A 20150-nucleotide genomic window follows, 5' to 3' on the forward strand; every position below is an offset into this window, starting at 1 on the left:
GTCTGGATGAGTCCCTCTGTCTTGCTCTTTGATCACTGTGACCGAGCACCATTTTGGGCCGATCAGGATCTATGGGGAAGGGGATCCACCCAGACGTTGTGGAGGGAACGGGAAGAGAAGCCTGGTCAAGAGACTGGCTCATGTCAGAAGGAGGCCTGACTGCATCCTTGGCGAAGCCCAGGGCAGGGCAGGAAGACAGCATTGCCCAGCAGGAAGGCATTCGGAGGCAAATCATCAGCAAGCAGCAGAAAATCCCCTCCCCTATGGAGGCAAAGGCGGTGAAAAAACTCAATATGGAGGCCAAATGGCCGAAATATTGGGAAATTTTGGAACAGGAAGGGGATAAACTGAAATTGCAGAGTTTTGAGAAATTAAAAGCTAAAGTGCGAGATTGGCTTCATTATTATCAAATAATGGAGGTTTACAAGTTGGACAGGAAAATTGGCTTCCAGGTGGAAAAATCAAAATTAGAAACAGAACTGTTAGAACCCAATACTAAGAACTTGTCAAGAATGTATAACTTGCTGTTGAAATGGAATACACAAGATGAAACAGTGAAATCAGCCATGATAAAGTGGGCACAAGATATTGGTCATAACATTATGTTTGCTGACTGGGAACAGTTGTGGACCACCGGTATGAAATTAACGGCATGTAATGCCTTAAAGGAAAATATTATGAAAATGATTTATAGGTGGTACATGACTCCAGTCAAGCTTGCAAAAATTTACCACTTGTCTGATAATTAATTTTGGAAATGTAAAGAAACTGAAGGTACTTTTTTCACCTTTGGTGGACATGCCCAAAGATTAAGGCTTTCTGGGAAATGATATATAATGAAATGAAAAAGGTATTTAAATATACCTTCCTTAAGAAACCAGAGGCCTTTCTCCTGGGCTTTGTCGGCCAATTGGTGCCAAAGAAAGACAGAACATTATTTATGTATGCTACAACAGCAGCAAGAATACTTATCACAAAGTATTGGAAGACACAAGATCTACCCACCTTGGAAGAATGGCAGATGAAGGTGATAGACTATATGGGATTGGCAGAAATGACTGGCAGAATCCGAGACCAGGGAAAAGAGACGGCGGAAGAAGATTGGAAGAAATTTAAGAACTATCTTAAGAAACATTGTAAAATTAATGAGTGTTAAAATGATGCGGCTTTAGTAAGTAAGTGGATTACAGCTGTAAAGATTAAGTTAAAAGAAAAGAAAGGTTAACAATTAGACAAAATTAAGGGTGAGGATTTGCTGAACTAAATATTTGAAATTGGAATGCAGAAAGGGGAGGTATGAGGAGGTCGGTGAAGTAAGTTTTAAGAAAATAAGGATTTGAAATTATACTTGTTTTTTCTTGTTTGTGTTTGTTTGTATTGTTGTGTTTGATTATATAATTTGTGAAACTTTAATAAATATCTTATATATAAAAAAAGAAAATCCCCTCCCCTTCCCTCAAGAAGACTGAAGAATCTCTAGTCGGCCTTCAGGTGAGTTCAGCATCCCAGGTCTCTGGGGTGTTCCTGTCCATTACAAAGCTGACTCGAGGCTCCGTCAACTGAGCCCCTACACTCCTTGCGTACATGAAAGGGCCACAGAAAGGATGGGAGGCAGCCTTTTCCTGGAGCCGTCTTACCTGCAGCAGTTCACTCGCTGGCTGCTGACCCTTTTCCTCCATCACCTGGATGATCCTCTCAAGAGAGGAGAGTTTCCTGCAGAGTCTGACCAGCTGCTCATCCCTTCTCCCTGCAATCTCCTTCCCCACCTCTTCCACATGATTCAGCAGACGCTTTTCTTCTTCTTCTTCCAGGAACTGGCGCAGTTGTCTCAACTTCTCCACAGTCTTCAGCCTCTCCGGCTCTGAGGAGGTCGGAGTGAGGAAGATGGTCAGCCTTCAAAACATCAGCAAGAGAACTGGATTTGAATTGAACTGCTTCCACCCTCTCAGCTCACAAGTCCTCAAGCTTCTCCTTGACTGCTTTTCACATAATAAACAACAATGGGAAATAAACTCCATTTAGCTGCATTCAAAGGCGAACTTACCTAATTCGCAATTCTTGGGAAAATATGGAGACCAAAACAGCAATCTTTTGAAATTCACACATCTGAATTTCTCAAGGTTGACCCAGTCAGGTAGTGTTCACAAAAAATGTATTCATGAGGGTAAAGCACGTATCCAACTAATTATACGAGAAGGTAGCCACCCTAGCATTTGATTCATTTTCAGAATAATAAATAAATAGCAAACCGATATGGGAAAAGGAGAGAGAAGTTGAAATGGGCAGATTTCCCCATCCCTCCTCAGTCCGGACTTGCTTCTTGAAGTGCTTGTTCCCTCACTAGTAACAATAGGGACACTTCCAAGGAGGTCTTTGCTTTCCTTGTCCAGGTCTGCTTGATAGGCCAGAATTTCCCCTCTCTCTCTCCTCCGAATCTCCAGGTGGCAACAAAGAGAGGAGAATATTCTACTGGCTTCTTGGGTCCAGTGGCCTTGCTATAATAGCAAAGTAATTGACTGGAGGAAAGAAAAGTACAGAGGTTTTCAACCTTTTGGGGTCCACGGCTCCCTGGACCAACTCCCTTCTTTCTGTGGCACCCCTGTGGGGCTCAGGAGACCAGTTAGGTCCCCCCTTGCTTGCCCAGCTTGCCTCCCCTCCCCCTTTCTCGAACAGCCTCCCTTGAGGAGTGCTCTCTCAGCCTCCTCTCCTTAGGAGCCCTCCTCTTGGTCTCTGAGCTGCCCCCGCTGCCCCCCAGGGGCCTGGGACTTGCCTGTCCATTCCCAACAGCAAGGGCCCCTCGCCAGTTGGCTTGCTTCCTCTGAGGCCGCCTCAGCTCCTGGCAGCCCACACCCCCTGGCCAGCCCCAGAGGCACCATTCTCTGGGGGAGAACAGCTGGACAAGCCTTGGGGAGGCAGAGATGGCATCCGAGGAGGGAGGGAAGGAAAGAGGGACAGAGGCCAGTGTCTCCCGCGGCACCCCTGACCATCATTCAAGGCACCCCAGCTGCCACAGCACACTGCTTGAAAACCACTGCAGAACTGGGATGGGAAAGGTTTCTCGTCCAACCAACTGGTCTGGAGAAGAGGAAAGGCAGCCATGCTTGCTCCTTTGTCTTCTCCGAGGAGACTTCCAGCCTGACTTCTCATCTTGAGGCCCCAGGGAGAAGTGGGAGGAGGAGGAGGAGGAGGAGGAAGCATCCCCAGAAGAAGTGTGCTCCCCACCAGTAGGTGCTTCCACCCCCCACTCCTAAATCTGCTTGCAACAGATACTTGGGGGGGGGCATCCTGCACCATCTGGTCAATTCCTGGTGCTAGGAGAATTAGAAGGTCTAAGATATAAACACATACATAAATACCGTAAGTAGTTCTCATCACAAAAGAATATGCAGGTAAACCCATGAACAGCCAGGTAAACCCATCAAGAGGTTTCCTGGCAGACAGGAGTCTGTTGTAGGCCGCCCCTTCTGTGATGTATGTATGATGTATGGAGGGGTGGTCTTGGGCTCCAGGGTGGGCAATTTCAAATGTCTATATAAGGACTTGGTTCGGGGTCTCCTCCTCCCTTCTGCGTGGGGGTGGGGGGGTGAGCACCAGTTAATAAAGATCTGGCTTACTAGCTGCTTTGCTTCTCAATGTTCTCTGGTTGGCCTCTGTTATTTTCTCCTACCGATAGAGAAGCTACCAAAGGACTCTATATGGGCTCTGAGGTACCCCAGAAGGGAAAAGGAGCTGATTTTTCCTTAGAACACTGGCCCCCAGTCCCCACCCCCTTGCAGCTGACCCCTTGCTGCTCTCTGCTTGGCAGGGTATTGAGGAGGCATCCTGCTAGCCCAAGGAGACATGTGCAATTCACATTTGTAGTGTTCTAAATATGTACAAAGCAACCTTGCTGGGGGATGTGGATGAGGTTAACCCTTTCTCTCCCTGCCATGGTCCCATGAAGCTGCTGTATTTCAAGGGAGGATCCCTTGGCCCCCCCTGGCAGAGAGAAAGACTTCGACTCCCTCCTCCCAACCATCCCAGCAGCCCTCAGGATTCCCCTTGGCTTCTTCTAACGTAATAAACAACCACCAATTAATACCATGCCTACTTTGGATCTGAGAATTAAAAAGATCACCTGCCAAGAAGAATACACAGCTATTTCTCCCCCTCAAGGTACCTTGTATTCCTCGACAGCCTCTTCCAGAGGAATCATAGAATCATAGAATCATAGAATCATAGAATCATAGAGTTGGAAGAGACCACAAGGGCCATCGAGTCCAACCCCCTGCCAAGCAGGAAACACCATCAGAGCACTCCTGACATATGGTTGTCAAGCCTCTGCTTAAAGACCTCCAAAGAAGGAGACTCCACCACACTCCTTGGCAGCAAATTCCACTGTCGAACAGCTCTTACCTCGTGGTGTTGGTGCTTCTTGGATCTGCCCCAAACCACACAGATGGAGGCTTCATCCTCCTTGCAAAAGAGTTTCAGGGGCTCCTGGTGCTTCTCACAGACTCCTCCTTTCCCTCTGGAAGACTGAGAGTCTTGGCTACTTCGACAAAGGTAGCCGATTGCCGATTGCGGACAAGGCTCCTTCTCTGGACTCCAACTTGGCCTTGAGGACAGGAAGCCAGCCTCCTTTTTGCCCCGCTGCACTGGATCAGGCCGGACCGGCAGAAGTTGTGCCCACACTCTGGGATGGTCCCTGTGTCGTAAGAGAGTCAGGGTCAGAGAGGGGAATAAAGGAGAAGGACCCTACCAATATCAAATAGATCGTATTCTGCCTTCACACCCTACAAGAAGGTCAACGGTGCCTTGGGGAATTGATCCTTTTTCACTGTATCGACTTGTATCTTTTTTGCTGTATCTTTCTCATTGACTTTAAGAATGGATCTGAATGTAGTTTTCAACTCAAATGTATTTTCCCTCAAAATGCTGTACTTTTCTAAATGTATCCAAATGTATCCGAATGGGTTTTTGTATTTCCCCCCAATCTCATCACCTAGAGAATGTTCCATAAATGTAACAATCACTTGTTCCAAATGTATTTGATTCAAATATATTCGAGTGTATACTTTTATGGGAAAACGTAGCTAGGAAAATGTGGAGATATATATATTGCTTATAGTGCCTTTGAACGGTCAGACTTCCACCCTCTATCCTTTCAGGAGCTGCCAAAAACACTCTCCACACCACACTGCCATCTACTGGGTCTACAAATAATACCATGAATACACACAAATACAAGCTCTAAAATAAATTAGTTTTATTTTCCCATAAGTATGCAAACATAAGACTATCACACCCGAATTGATAGCTATGCAGAACAGGATTCCCCCCCCCTCCATCAGATAGCTGCCTGCACGGCTGTCTTTGAGGGGGGTGGAGGGAGGAAAGGGCGGGATCGACATCCGATAGCTGCCTGCCTGCCTGCCTGCCTGAACATGCCGTGCACCTGGGGGGCGCTGCGACCGGCGCCCATTGGGCAGGAACAAGACAGGAAAAGGAAGGAAATGGGAGAGGTATTTTTAAGGCCCCACTTTTCACATGGTGTCCTGTTGTGTGGTCGGAAAGTACTCTTTATTGTTTGATTTGGGTTGATGTCAGAATAAAAGCGAGTTCCTTCAAAATAACACATTCCTTTTTATCTTACCAATTTCTCATATTCTAAAAGTAGAAACCAAGACACCCCGAAAGCTGTGGAGCTATTTTTAGGAAGACCCCCAAATTGTTGAGCTTCTTAAAGGAAGACCCAGAAGCTGTTGATGTCTGATAGCCCTACCTTAGGAGGAGGCTAAGATCCTCCGTTCTGGCAACTGGGGCTAGTCCTGCCTGTGGAGTTTCTCTCTCGGTTTTTGTCTCTCTGAAGAAAGAGTCCACCTTACTGCTCATCTCTGAGTTTTGATGCTGAACTGCAGCTGAATCAGCCCTGACAGCCAGGCTCCGGACAATTGAGCAGATGAGACCACTAGGGGGTCCAACAGTCAAGAAGGTGGTTTCTGCCCGTGCTGTAGAGGGAAGTGACGAACAGTGGGGCTCATCCACCTGGGAAGGTAGCTCATTTAAGAGAAGGAAGTCCCTGATCCTAAACCTTCTTGATCCATTTAGCCCAGTATTGCCCACTTCCAGCCTGAGTGGCAGAAGCTCTCCAAGGTCTTGGGCAGAGAGAGGCTCCTACCTACATTGAGCTTCTAACTGCAGGTGCTAGGGACTGCACCTGGGACCTTCTGCATGCAATGCAGGTGCTGACACACTGAGGCTATGGCGCCTCCACAAAACCTTCAGGTATGGGCAGGAGGCACTACTCGGCATCCTTATATCCCACCCTTCCTCCCAAAGGAGTCCAGGGCAGCAAACACACAACAGTTAAACAACCAAAACATCCAAAAACAGTTCCTACACAGAAGCAGACTAAGAAAAATCTCTCCGTAGAAGGCTTCTTGAAAGAGGAAGAGGAAGTAGGCAATGAAAAGATAGCAGAGAAGGGACCCCCGATAAGATGGTACCTGCAGGAAAATGTCACTACTCCTCTTTTGTCTCTTCCTTCTGAAGGATCCCGGTAAACAAGCAAAAAGCCCTTGGGAAAACACACACTCACACACACGAGGACAAGGCAAGACAGGGCTGTGCACCACAAACCATCCCCAAATAAGCCTCCATTCTGTGGGATGTAAAACAAAGGAGCAGTCAATGACAACATTCCTAGAGTGTACATGTTAGAACATGGGGAGGGATGTCTGTCCAGCAAGCAGGTAAACTTCCTGGGATGGACTTCCTCCGCATGTGACCAGAGGTGGGTGTGGCCTCACCTGTGCAGGTAAATGATAAAAGCACAGGGCAGGCAGCCATCTCTCTCTCTTGCCTCTCTCATCTTCATCTTTCGAAGAAGCAGGATGCCCTCTTGGCTCTCAGCCAAGAGAGGAGGAAAGGACTATCTTCCTATAAGATAGATTCTGAATGTATGTTACCTTTTTAAGCGTGTCTGCCTTCTGGGATCATATTGTGAACAGAACGTGAGTAAACTCTTTTATACTTTTATAAAGACTGTGTCGTGTCTTGTATTTTAAGAGGGATCAAAAGGGGGAAATTGCCAGAGTAATTATTATAGAGGTTCTAGCGAACCTGTGCAGACGTTACTGTTGCGAACTTAAAAGGGGGAATGCTATAAACTCTGCTGATATTTTGGGAACTTGTTAGCACAAGTTGGATTAGGATATAATCTCACAATATATCCTCTCCTGCACCCCAGAACATCCCCACACATTCCCCATCAATCAATATTGGGCTAAAAGCTATAGGACATAAAGCTAGGTAAAGGTAAAGGTACCCCTGCCCGAACGGGCCAGTCTTGACAGACTCTGGGGTTTGTGCGCCCATCTCACATCTATTGGCCGGGGGCCAGCGCTGTCCGAGGACACTTCCGGGTCACGTGGCCAGCGTGACAACGCTGCTCTGGCGAGCCAGAGCCGCACACGGAACGCCGTTTACCTTCCCGCTGGTAAGCGGTACCTATTTATCTACTTGCCCCCGGGGGTGCTTTCGAACTGCTAGGTGGGCAGGCGCTGGGACCAAGCAGCGGGAGCGCACCCCGCCGCGGGGATTCGAACCGCCGACCTTTCGATCGGCAAGCCCTAGGCGCTGAGGCTTTAGCCCACAGCGCCACCCGCGTCCCTCAGGACATAAAGCTACATGCACCTAAAAACTGGTTTTGAAATAGCCTTGGTCTTGCCTAGTCCCTCAGCCTTGTGAGCATTCCACTTTCTCTACACTATGCGTGTACCCCTGACCGTGTCCTCCCTTACTCATTTCCCCCCTAAACTAGAAAGCCCCAAATGTTTTAGCTTCTCATCTGGGAGTTGCTCCAGCCCCTTGATAATTTTGGTTGCCCTCTGCTGAACATTCCTGCCCCCCCCCAAGCTGCAAACGTGGCAAACAATGCCTTCCCTGCAGTTGCACTGCCAAAAAAGTTCAGTTTTACTTTTAAGGACAGGAAATTCTCCTGCAGGCCATCTGTGCTAAAGAGAGGGTACAGATATAAGTCTCCTTGTTTTGGACCACCCAATTGGCATAACAATAAGACAAGATTAAAAGTGTTGAGTTTTCCCCACCCCATGGAAAAGGAGCAAATGAAAAATCCTCTCCTGAGCTGTGGCTGCTACTTCCTGAGCATGAGAGATGAAAAGGGCCTGTATGGATTTGGCAAAGTCAGCATTCAGAGTTCGAGAATCACACTTGGCTCATGACCAAGGGTGTCCAAAAATAGCAAAAGCCAAACTTTTGGCTCAGAGTTGAAATGCTGACGTTCCTCTTCTCTATGGCCTGCTGGTCAGCGGATGCCTTGACCAAGACCTGGTTGTCCAACTTTAGACCTTTCGCCTACACCTGCTGTTCTGGGCTATGAAACAACAGCAGCAATTCAGCCCTTGGCTCACTGCAAATCATGTGTGCAACCACAGAACCTGGCTTTGGGCTGCTTTGCCTCTGACTTACTTTGCAACATCCTCTCCCTCCAGAGGAATCTTGCTTTGAACAAAAGTAACCCACAGTGGAGGATCAACTTCACTTTACTTGACTAGACCCAGTGGCATAGTGGGCTGCGGGGGCACAGGGGCAGTTTCCCCCAGGCACAAAATTGTTAGAGGTGCACAATTTCAGCACCTGGTGCTGCCTCAATACAGCTGCACGCTTCCATCACTGGGGTCCGATGACAACGGCTTGTCCATGCGCTCAGGTAAGTGACCTCTCCAGACAATGGGATGGCTCTTCTTTTCTTATCTCTGGGGCTGTGATCCCCTGGGTGATGTGGACGCCATTAGGCAGTCGGATGCGCATGCATACTCCGTCTGCTTCCCTCCCTCCTACCCCCTCCTCCACGTGGCCCCGGGAACTGGCAAGCCATCCTATGTCTCTGACTAGGCAGAGCTCTGGCACCCTCCTACCTTGGCGGAGTCTACCTCTCTTTATCTGCAGAAAAACTCATGACAGGAGTCATTACAGGAGATCTTGGACTCTGTATCAGACCCTGATGGCAAAGGTGGTTCTGTTAGACTATGAGCCACCTGAAAGAGTCTCCTGGTACTGGTTTCACCAACAGATCCAGCAACAATGGTCCTCCTCACCGTCGCTATCGCCACTTGGTAGGCTCGACGTTGAGCTCTAACCCGTGTTTGGTCCCATTTGAAGTGGGGTTTTCACCAGCAGCACTTTAGCTGTCTCAGGAATTGTTTCATCACCCTCAGCCCCAGGGGTAGAACCACAGGGTCATCCAAGTGCCATGCCATTGGAGAGGGTGCTTTTTAAGGTTTGTGGAGCAGCACCCTCTTATTCCCCACCACCAAATGTGCTTCCCATGTGTTTGGCCGCTGTCGATCGGGTCTCCCCAGATGAATTTGCTATTAGAAGGAGGCATGTGAAGCCATAATCCTGGAAAGAGATTCTGGAGAGAAGCACTCAACCCAATTTTAGTGTTTGATTCTGTGAGAGGCACCCAGTGCTTGGTCTTACTAGCTGCAGCTCAACTTTAACTATGTTTACAGCAGAGGAGCAAGTCCTGGAGGGCTGGCTTCCTCTTCTGCCTCTATGGGTGAGTTGGCATTGATGAGGAAAATTCCGGGGTGTGAGGCTACTCAACAGCCCAGCTTGTCGGGCAGAGCCCGCGGGTACTTGCGGTCAGAAATGAAGGAGATCCCAGCCACAAATTGGAGCAAAACAGCGGTCAGGAGACCAAGATCTTTTTTTGTTGCGCAACAGGTTCCCACAGGAGTAAGAACCCCGAACATGGGGTGACATTGACTTTTAAAACTTCCCACATTGCGTACAGACCCAATCGCCTTCTCAATCCAGCCCACGGATGGTCCAGGAATCAGCGTGTTTTAACATGAGTAGAATAATTAAAAAAAATAATAATAAATTTTATTTATATCCCGCCCTCCCCAGCCGAAGCTGGGCTCAGGGCGGCTAACAACAATCAAAATAGTTCAACATTCTAAAACATTCATTATAAAATTAATTAAATCAAATTAAAATCAAATTAATGGCAACCATCAAGCAAAATTTTGTGCAGATTGCCAGAGGAGGGGGTCAGGCTGCGCCCTGACAAAAGGCCTGGTGGAACAGCTCTGTCTTGCAGGCCCTGCGGAAGGATGTCAGGTCCTGCAGGGCCCTAGTCTCTTGTGACAGAGCGTTCCACCAGATTGGAGCCGCGGCCGAGAAAGCCCTGGCTCTAGTTGAGGCCAGCCTAACCTCTCTGAGGCCTGGGATCTTTAGGGTGTTTTTATTTGCAGACCGTAAATTTCTCTGTGGGACATACCAGGAGAGGCGGTCCCGTAGGTACGAGGGTCCTAGGCCGTATAGGGCTTTAAAGGTTAAAACCAGCACCTTAAACCTGACCCTGTACTCCACTGGGAGCCAGTGCAGCTGGTACAGCACCGGATGGATATGATCTCGCAGCGAAGACCCCGTAAGGAGTCTCGCCGCGGCATTCTGCACCCACTGGAGTTTCTGGGTCAGTCTCAAGGGCAGCCCCACATAGAGCGAGTTACAATAATCCAGTCTGGAGGTGACTGTCGCATGGATCACAGTGGCTAGGTTAGGGCGAGAGAGATAAGGAGCCAACTGCTTAGCTTGGCGGAGATGAAAAAATGCTGCCTTTGTTATAGCTGTAATCTGCGCCTCCATAGAGAGGGAGGTATCGAAGATTACACCCAAACTCTTCACGGATGATGCTGGCACTAATTGCACCCCCGCAAGAGACGGGAGTTGCCCCCTCAATCCCATATCGCTCCGTCCCAGCCAGAGGACCTCTGTCTTCGAAGGATTTAACTTCAACCGGCTCCCACGTAACCATCCAGCCACAGCTTCCAGACATCTGGTCAGTGTATCTGGGGCCGAGTCAGGATGGCCATCCATCAACAGATAGAGTTGGGTGTCATCGGCATACTGATGGCAACCCATCCCAAAACTCCGGACAAGCTGGGCGAGGGGGCGCATAAAGATGTTAAAAAGCATCGGGGAGAGAATCACACCCTGAGGCACTCCACACACCAAGGAGTGGCGCGATGACAATTCCCCCCCAAGCGCCACCCTCTGTCCCCGACCGGAGAGAAACGAGCGCAGCCATTGAAGTACTGTGCCCTGGATCCCCACGTCGGCAAGGCGGTGGTCCAGGAGTTCGTGATCGACCATGTCGAAGGCTGCTGACAGATCTAGAAGAATCAGCAGCCCCGACCCGCCTCGATCCAGCTGTCTACGAAGATCATCTGTTAGGGCGACCAGAGCCGTCTCGGTCCCATGACCAGCGCGGAAGCCGGACTGGAATGGATCGAGAGCAGATGTTTCATCCAGAAACCTACCAAGCTGTTCAGCAACCACTCTCTCAATCACCTTACCCAGGAATGGAAGATTCGAAACCGGGCGGTAATTGGATAGATCTAAAGGATCTAATGATGTTTTCTTTAAGAGCGGACGCACCACTGCCTCCTTCAGTTCCCCTGGGAATATCCCAGTGCCAAGGGACAAATTGATGATATCACCCGGGGGGGGGCGCACCTCGTCTGGACACGCTCTAATCAGCCAGGACGGGCACGGGTCGAGAGGACAGGTGGTGGGCTTTCCAGCTTGGAGGAGTCTGTCCACATCGGCTGGGGATATCCGGTCAAAGTGGTCCAATACTGGACCCGAGGACAGTCGAGGGGCCTCCAGTTCCTTCATTGTATCCAAATTGGCAGGGAGGTCATGGCGGAGCAACAGGACCTTTTCCGCAAAAAAGCTCGCAAATGCCTCGCAGCTGTGTGTTGAATTGTTATTTAAATTTGGCTGTCCTTCGAGGGACGTTAAAGACCTAATTATACTAAATAATTGCGCCGGGCGAGAGCTAGCGGAGGCAATGGAGGCCGGGAAGTAGAACTTCTTAGCGGCCTTCACTGTCATCTCGTAGGTTTTCATAAAAACCCTATAAGATGTTCTTGAAGCTCCGTCACGGGCACCCCGCCATACTCGCTCTAGCCGTCTGAGGTCCCGCTTCATTTTCCAAAGCTCCTCGGTAAACCAGGGAGCCCGGTTTCTGCGGGGTCGCAGAGGGCGCCTAGGTGCGATCTCATCGATGGCTGCCAGGAGCTGGATATTCCAGCCCTCAACAAGCTCAGTCAATGAGTCGCCAGGGGGAGCAAGGGCCCGCAAGGCCTGACGGAATCTATCAGGGTCCATCAGCCTCCGCGGGCGAGCCCAAATTGGCTCGCCACCTAAGCAGGGTGGGGGTGGAAAATCAATCCTGGCTTTCAATGCGTAGTGATCAGACCATGGCACCTTCATCGAGGGAGACATGATCACATCTATACCGGCGCCAAAGATCAAATCCAGCGTGTGGCCTGCTTGATGTGTGGGGCCCGAAACAAACTGGGAGAGCCCTAGTGTCGCCATGGAAGACACCAGGTCCAGAGCCTGTGAGGAGGGAGTGGCATCAGCATGGATGTTGAAGTCCCCCAGTACCAATAGGTTGGGGAACTCCAAGGCCCAGCCGGCCACCGCCTCCAGCAGGCCTGACAGGGTGGCTGCTGGTGCGCTAGGTGGCCGGTACACCAGCCAGACAGCCAAGCTATCCTCGGAGCCCCACACTAGGCCAACACATTCAATGCCGGGGATCGATGGCGATGGTAGAGCCCTGAAAGAACTCTTGCTCAAAATGAATTTTTTTGACAGAATTACAAGCCTGGTAGATGAAGGGAACGCAGTGGATGTAGCCTACCTTGATTTCAGCAAGGCATTTGACAAGGTGCCCCATGATATTCTTGTAAAGAAGCTGGTAAAATGTGGTCTTGACTATGCTACCACTCAGTGGATTTGTAACTGGCTGACTGCCCGAACCCAAAGGGTGCTCATCAATGGTTCCTCTTCATCCTGGAGAAGAGTGACTAGTGGGGTGCCACAGGGTTCTGTCTTGGGCCCGGTCTTATTCAACATCTTTATCAACGACTTGGATGATGGACTCAAGGGTATCCTGATCAAATTTGCAGATGACACCAAACTGGGAGGGGTGGCTAACACCCCAGAGGACAGGATCACACTTCAAAACGACCTTGGCAGATTAGAGAACTGGGCAAAAACAAACAAGATGAATTTTAACAGGGAGAAATGTAAAGTATTGCACTTGGGCAAAAAAAATGAGAGGCACAAATACAAGATGGGTGACACCTGGCTTGAGAGCAGTACATGTGAAAAGGATCTAGGAGTCTTGGTTGACCACAAACTTGACATGAGCCAACAGTGTGACGCGGCAGCTAAAAAAGCCAATGCAATTCTGGGCTGCATCAATAGGAGTATAGCATCTAGATCAAGGGAAGTAATAGTGCCACTGTATTCTGCTCTGGTCAGACCTCACCTGGAGTACTGTGTCCAGTTCTGGGCACCACAATTCAAGAAGGACACTGACAAACTGGAACGTGTCCAGAGGAGGGCAACCAAAATGGTCAAAGGCCTGGAAACGATGCCTTATGAGGAACGGCTAAGGGAGCTGGGCATGTTTAGCCTGGAGAAGAGGAGGTTAAGGGGTGATATGATAGCCATGTTCAAATATATAAAAGCATGTCACATAGAGGAGGGAGAAAGGTTGTTTTCTGCTGCTCCAGAGAAGCGGACACGGAGCAATGGATCCAAACTACAAGAAAGAAGATTCCACCTAAACATGAGGAAGAACTTCCTGACAGTAAGAGCTGTTCGACAGTGGAATTTGCTGCCAAGGAGTGTGGTGGAGTCTCCTACTTTGGAGGTCTTTAAGCAGAGGCTTGACAGCCATATGTCAGGAGTGCTCTGATGGTGTTTCCTGCTTGGCAGGGGGTTGGACTCGATGGCCCTTGTGGTCTCTTCCAACTCTATGATTCTATGATTCTATGTATCTCTGGGTTATTTGTGGGGCATAGGAATCTGGGCTGGGACAAACTTCCTTTACATGTGACTAAAGGTGGGTGTGGCCTCACCTGTGCAGGTAACGACAAAAGCACAGGGCAGAGCAGCCATCTCTCTCTCTTTCACCACATGCATCGAAGAAACAACATCTGCTTAGCCAAAGATGCTTGGACGTGCTTTCGAACTGCTAGGTTGGCAGGAGCAGGGACCAAGCAACGGCAGCTCAGCCCGTCGCGGGGATTCGAACTGCCGACCTTCTGATCGGCAAGCCCTAGGCTCTGTGGTTTAGACCGCAGCGCCACCCGCGTCCCTCCTGCACATCCATACCCTGGGGCAAATCTGGGGATGGGCTCTTGGTTTCTTTGGCCAACTTAACTGCTCAGTAATTGTCACCTTTGAGCACTTCCCTGGGTGGGGTGGGGGGGCCGGGGTGTACACGTGTCCTCACGCTTGAGGCATTATGGCGGGAGATAGAGGGGGAAAGAGTCCTTTCCTTAAGGGCAAGAATGGCGTTGGAATGGAGGAAATTGATGCAGCGGGTTGAGTTTCGAGGATTTTCTGAAGTGAGGGGCAACAAAGGATCACTTTTGGCAATGTTGTTGTTGTTGTTTAGTCGTTTAGTCGTGTCCGACTCTTCGTGACCCCATGGACCAGAGCACGCCAGGCACTTCTGTCCTCCACTGCCTCCCGCAGTTTGATCAAACTCATGCTAGTAGCTTCAAGAACACCATCCAACCATCTCATTCTCTGTCGTCCCCTTCTCCTTGTGCCCTCCATCTTTCCCAACATCAGGGTCTTTTCCAGGGAGTCCTCTCTTCTCATGAGGTGGCCAAAGTATTGGAGCCTCAGCTTCACGATCTGTCCTTCCAGTGAGCACTCAGGGCTGATTTCCTTCAGAATGGAGAGGTTTGATCTTCTTGCAGTCCATGGGACTCTCAAGAGTCTCCTCCAGCACCATAATTCAAAAGCATCAATTCTTCGGCGATCAGCCTTCTTTATGGTCCAGCTCTCACTTCCATACATCGCTACTGGGAAAACCATGGCTTTTACTATACGGACCTTTGTTGGCAAGGTGATGTCTCTGCTTTTTAAGATGTTGTCTAGGCTTGCCATCGCCTTTCTCCCAAGGAGCAGGCGTCTTTTAATTTCGTGACTGCTGTCACCATCTGCACTGATCATGGAGCCCAAGAAAGTAAAATCTCTCACTGCCTCCATTTCTTCCCCATCTATTTGCCAGGAGGTGATGGGCCCAGTGGCCATGATCTTCGTTTTTTTGATGTTGAGCTTCAGACCATATTTTGCGCTCTCCTCTTTCACCCTCATTAAAAGGTTCTTTAATTCCTCTTCACTTTCTGCCATCAAGGTTGTGTCATCTGCATATCTGAGGTTGTTGATATTTCTTCCGGCAATCTTAATTCCGGTTTGGGATTCATCCAGCCCAGCCTTTCGCATGATGAATTCCGCATATAAGTTAAATAAGCAGGGAGACAATATACAGCCTTGCCGTACTCCTTTCCCAATTTGGAACCAATCAGTTGTTCCATATCCAGTTCTAACTGTAGCTTCTTGTCCCACATAGAGATTTCGCAGGAGACAGATGAGGTGATCAGGCACTCCCATTTCTTTAAGAACTTGCCATAGTTTGCTGTGGTCAACACAGTCAAAGGCTTTTGCATAGTCAATGAAGCAGAAGTAGATGTCTTTCTGGAACTCTCTAGCTTTCTCCATAATCCAGCGCATGTTTGCAATTTGGTCTCTGGTTCCTCTGCCTCTTCTAAATCCAGCTTGCACTTCTGGGAGTTCTCGGTCCACATACTGCTTGAGCCTTCCTTGTAGAATTTTAAGCATAACCTTGCTAGCATGTGAAATGAGTGAAATTGTGAGGTAGTTGGAGCATTCTTTGGCACTGCCTTTCTTTGGGATTGGGATGTAGACTGATCTTCTCCAATCCTCTGGCCACTGCTGAGTTTTCCAAACTTGCTGGCATATTGAGTGTAGCACCTTAACAGAATCATCTTTTAAAATTTTAAACAGTTCAGCTGGAATACCATCACTTCCACTGGCCTTGTTATTTGCAGTGCTTTCTAAGGCCCATTTGACTTCACTCTCCAGGATGTCTGGCTCAAGGTCAGCAACCACACTACCTGGGGTGTACGAGACATCCATATCTTTCTGGTATAATTCCTCTGTGTATTCTTGCCACCTCTTCTTGATGTCTTCTGCTTCAGTTAGATCTTTACCACTTTTGTCCTTTATTATGGTACTCTTTGAATGAAATGTTCCTTTCATAGCTCCAGTTTTCTTGAACAGATCTCTGGTTCTTCCCATTCTGTTGTTTTCCTCTATTTCTTTGCATTGCTCGTTTAAGAAGGCCCTCTTGTCTCTCCTTGCTGTTCTTTGGAAATCTGCATTCAATTTCCTGTATCTTTCACTATCTCCCTCGCATTTTGCTTGCCTTCTCTCCTCCGCTATTTGTAAGGCCTCGTTGGACAGCCACTTTGCTTTCTTGCATTTCTTTTTCATTGGGATGGTTTTAGTTGCTGCCTCCTGTATAATGTTGCGAGCCTCCATCCATAGTTCTTCAGGCACTCTGTCCAGCAAATCTAAATCCTTAAACCTGTTCCTCACTTCCACTGTGTATTCATAAGGGATTTGGTTTAGATTGTATCTTACCTGTCCAGTGGTTTTTCCTACTTTCTTCAGTTTAAGCTTGAATTTTGCTATAAGGAGCTGATGATCTGAGCCACAGTCAGCTCCAGGTCTTGTTTTTGCTGACTGTATAGAGCTTCTCCATCTTTGGCTGCAGAGAATATAATCAATCTGATTTCGATGTTGCCCATCTGGGGATGTCCATGTGTAGAGTCGTCTCTTGTGTTGTTGGAAAAGCGTGTTTGTGATGACCAGCTTGTTCTCTTGACAGAACTCTATTAGCCTTTGCCCTGCTTCGTTTTGATCTCCAAGGCCAAACTTGCCAGTTGTTCCTTTTATCTCTTGATTCCCTACTTTAGCATTCCAATCCCCTATAATGAGCAGAACATCCTTCTTTGGTGTCACTTCGATAAGGTTTTGTAAGTCTTCATAGAACTGGTCAATTTCAGTTTCTTCAGCACCAGTATAGAATCATAGAATCATAGAATCATAGAGTTGGAAGAGACCACAAGGGCCATCGAGTCCAACCCCCTGCCAAGCAGGAAACACCATCAGAGCACTCCTGACATATGGTTGTCAAGCCTCTGCTTAAAGACCTCCAAAGTAGGAGACTCCACCACACTCCTTGGCAGCAAATTCCACTGTCGAACAGCTCTTACTGTCAGGAAGTTCTTCCTCATGTTTAGGTGGAATCTTCTTTCTTGTAGTTTGGATCCATTGCTCCGTGTCCGCTTCTCTGGAGCAGCAGAAAACAACCTTTCTCCCTCCTCTATGTGACATCCTTTTATATATTTGAACATGGCTATCATATCACCCCTTAACCTCCTCTTCTCCAGGCTAAACATGCCCAGCTCCCTTAGCTGTTCCTCATAAGGCATCGTTTCCAGGCCTTTGACCATTTTGGTTGCCCTCCTCTGGACACGTTCCAGTTTGTCAGTGTCCTTCTTGAATTGTGGTGCCCAGAACTGGACACAGTACTCCAGGTGTGGTCTGACCAGAGCAGAATACAGTGGCACTATTACTTCCCTTGATCTAGATGCTATACTCCTATTGATGCAGCCCAGAATTGCATTGGCTTTTTTAGCTGCCGCGTCACACTGTTGGCTCATGTCAAGTTTGTGGTCAACCAAGACTCCTAGATCCTTTTCACATGTACTGCTCTCAAGCCAGGTGTCACCCATCTTGTATTTGTGCCTCTCATTTTTTTTGCCCAAGTGCAATACTTTACATTTCTCCCTGTTAAAATTCATCTTGTTTATTTTTGCCCAGTTCTCTAATCTGTCAAGGTCGTTTTGAAGTGTGATCCTGTCCTCTGGGGTGTTAGCCACCCCTCCCAGTTTGGTGTCATCTGCAAATTTGATCAGGATACCCTTGAGTCCATCATCCAAGTCGTTGATAAAGATGTTGAATAAGACCGGGCCCAAGACAGAACCCTGTGGCACCCCACTAGTCACTCTTCTCCAGGATGAAGAGGAACCATTGATGAGCACCCTTTGGGTTCGGGCAGTCAGCCAGTTACAAATCCACTGAGTGGTAGCATAGTCAAGACCGCATTTTACCAGCTTCTTTACAAGAATATCATGGGGCACCTTGTCAAATGCCTTGCTGAAATCAAGGTAGGCTACATCCACTGCGTTCCCTTCATCTACCAGGCTTGTAATTCTGTCAAAAAACGAGATCAGGTTAGTCTGACATGACTTATTTTTCAGAAATCCATGCTGACTATTGGTGATCACAGCATTCCTTTCTAGGTGCTCACAGACTGTTTGCTTAATGATCTGTTCCAGAATCTTCCTTGGTATTGATGTCAGACTGACTGGGCGGTAATTATTTGGGTCATCTCTTTTCCCCTTTTTGAAAATAGGGACAACATTTGCCCTCCTCCAGTCTGCCGGGACTTCGCCTGTTCTCCAGGAATTCTCAAAGATGACTGCCAGTGGTTCTGAGATCACATCTGCCAGTTCTTTTAATACTCTTGGATGCAGTTCATCTGGCCCTGGAGACTTGAATACATCTAAACTAGCCAAATATTCTTGTACTATCTCCTTAGTTATTCTGGGCTGTGTTTCCTTTGCTGAATCATTTGCTCCAAATTCTTCAGGTCGGGCATTGTTTTCTTTATCGGAGAAGACTGAGGCAAAGAAGGCATTGAGGAGTTCAGCCCTTTCTGTGTCCCCTGTTTGCATTTCACCATCTTCTCCTCTGAGTGACCCCACTGTTTCTTTGTTCTTTCTTTTGCTACGAACATACCCATAAAAGCCTTTTTTGTTGCTTTTAACCTCTCTAGCAAGCCTGAGTTCATTCTGTGCTTTAGCTTTTCTGACTTTGTGTCTACACGTGCTGGCTATTTGTTTGAATTCCTCTTTGGTGGTTTCCCCCCTTTTCCATTTTTTGTACACATCCTTTTTTAGTCTTAATTCAGTTAAAAGTTCTTTAGATAGCCACCCTGGCTTCTTTAGGCACCTTCCACGTTTCCGTCTCATTGGTATTGCCTGACGTTGTGCTTTTACTATCTCCCTCTTAAGAAACTCCCAGCCATCATGAACTCCCTTTCCTTTTAGTATTGCTGTCCATGGGATCTCACCCAGCACTTCCCTAAGTTTTATGAAGTCGGCTTTCTTAAAGTCAAGAAATTGAGTCCTAGTATGCTTGGCTGCTCCTTTCCGCTGTATAGTAAACTTCAGAAGAGCATGATCACTCGCGCCTAATGATCCTTCCACATCTACCCCACTAACCAGGTCATCAACATTGGTTAGGACCAGATCTAAAATGGCTGTTCCTCTTGTTGCTTCTCCCACTTTCTGGACAATGAAGTTGTCTGCAAGGCCAGTGAGGAATCTGTTTGACCTTATGCTCTTGGCTGAGTTTGACGTCCAACAAATATCCGGGTAATTGAAGTCCCCCATTACTACTATCTCCCTTCCTTTTGCATGCTTGGCCATCTGTTCCAGGAAGGCATCATCTATGTCCTCCGTTTGGCTTGGGGATCTATAGTAAACTCCCACAATGAGGTCTCTGTTATTCTTCTCTCCCTTAATTTTGACCCAAATGCTCTCACTTTGGCTTTGAGGATCTAAATCTTGGATCTCTTCACAGGTATACACATCCCTGACATATAACGCCACTCCTCCTCCTTTCTTGTCTGGTCTGTTTCTCTGAAATAGATTGTATCCCCCCATTATTACATTCCAATCGTGGGACTTATCCCACCAGGTTTCAGTGATGCCTATTATGTCATATTTAGTTTGCTGTACCAAGAGCTCAAGCTCATCTTGTTTATTTCCCATGCTTTGCGCATTAGTGTAGAGACATTGAAGTCCATTAATCATTCCCCCGTGTCTCTTATTTAAGGATTTTTTCCTCCCACCACTAGGTCCGCGTGCTGTTTGCTCCATTTGGTCTATGACATTTGGATGATCATCTTCATTAATTGATAGACTCCTACCTTCAGGAGCACTGTCTCCCTCCCCCACATTAGTCAGTTTAAAGCCCTCCTGATGAGGTTTCTGAGATTTTTGGCAAAAACATTTCTCCCAACCGTTGTGAGGTGCAGCCCATCACTTGCCAGAAGTCCATCTTCAAGAAACTGCCGTCCGTGATCTAAGAATCCAAACCGTTCC

Source organism: Podarcis vaucheri (assembly GCF_965113315.1).
Source record: "Podarcis vaucheri genome assembly, chromosome: W".
Classification (NCBI taxonomy): Eukaryota; Metazoa; Chordata; class Lepidosauria; order Squamata; family Lacertidae; genus Podarcis; species Podarcis vaucheri.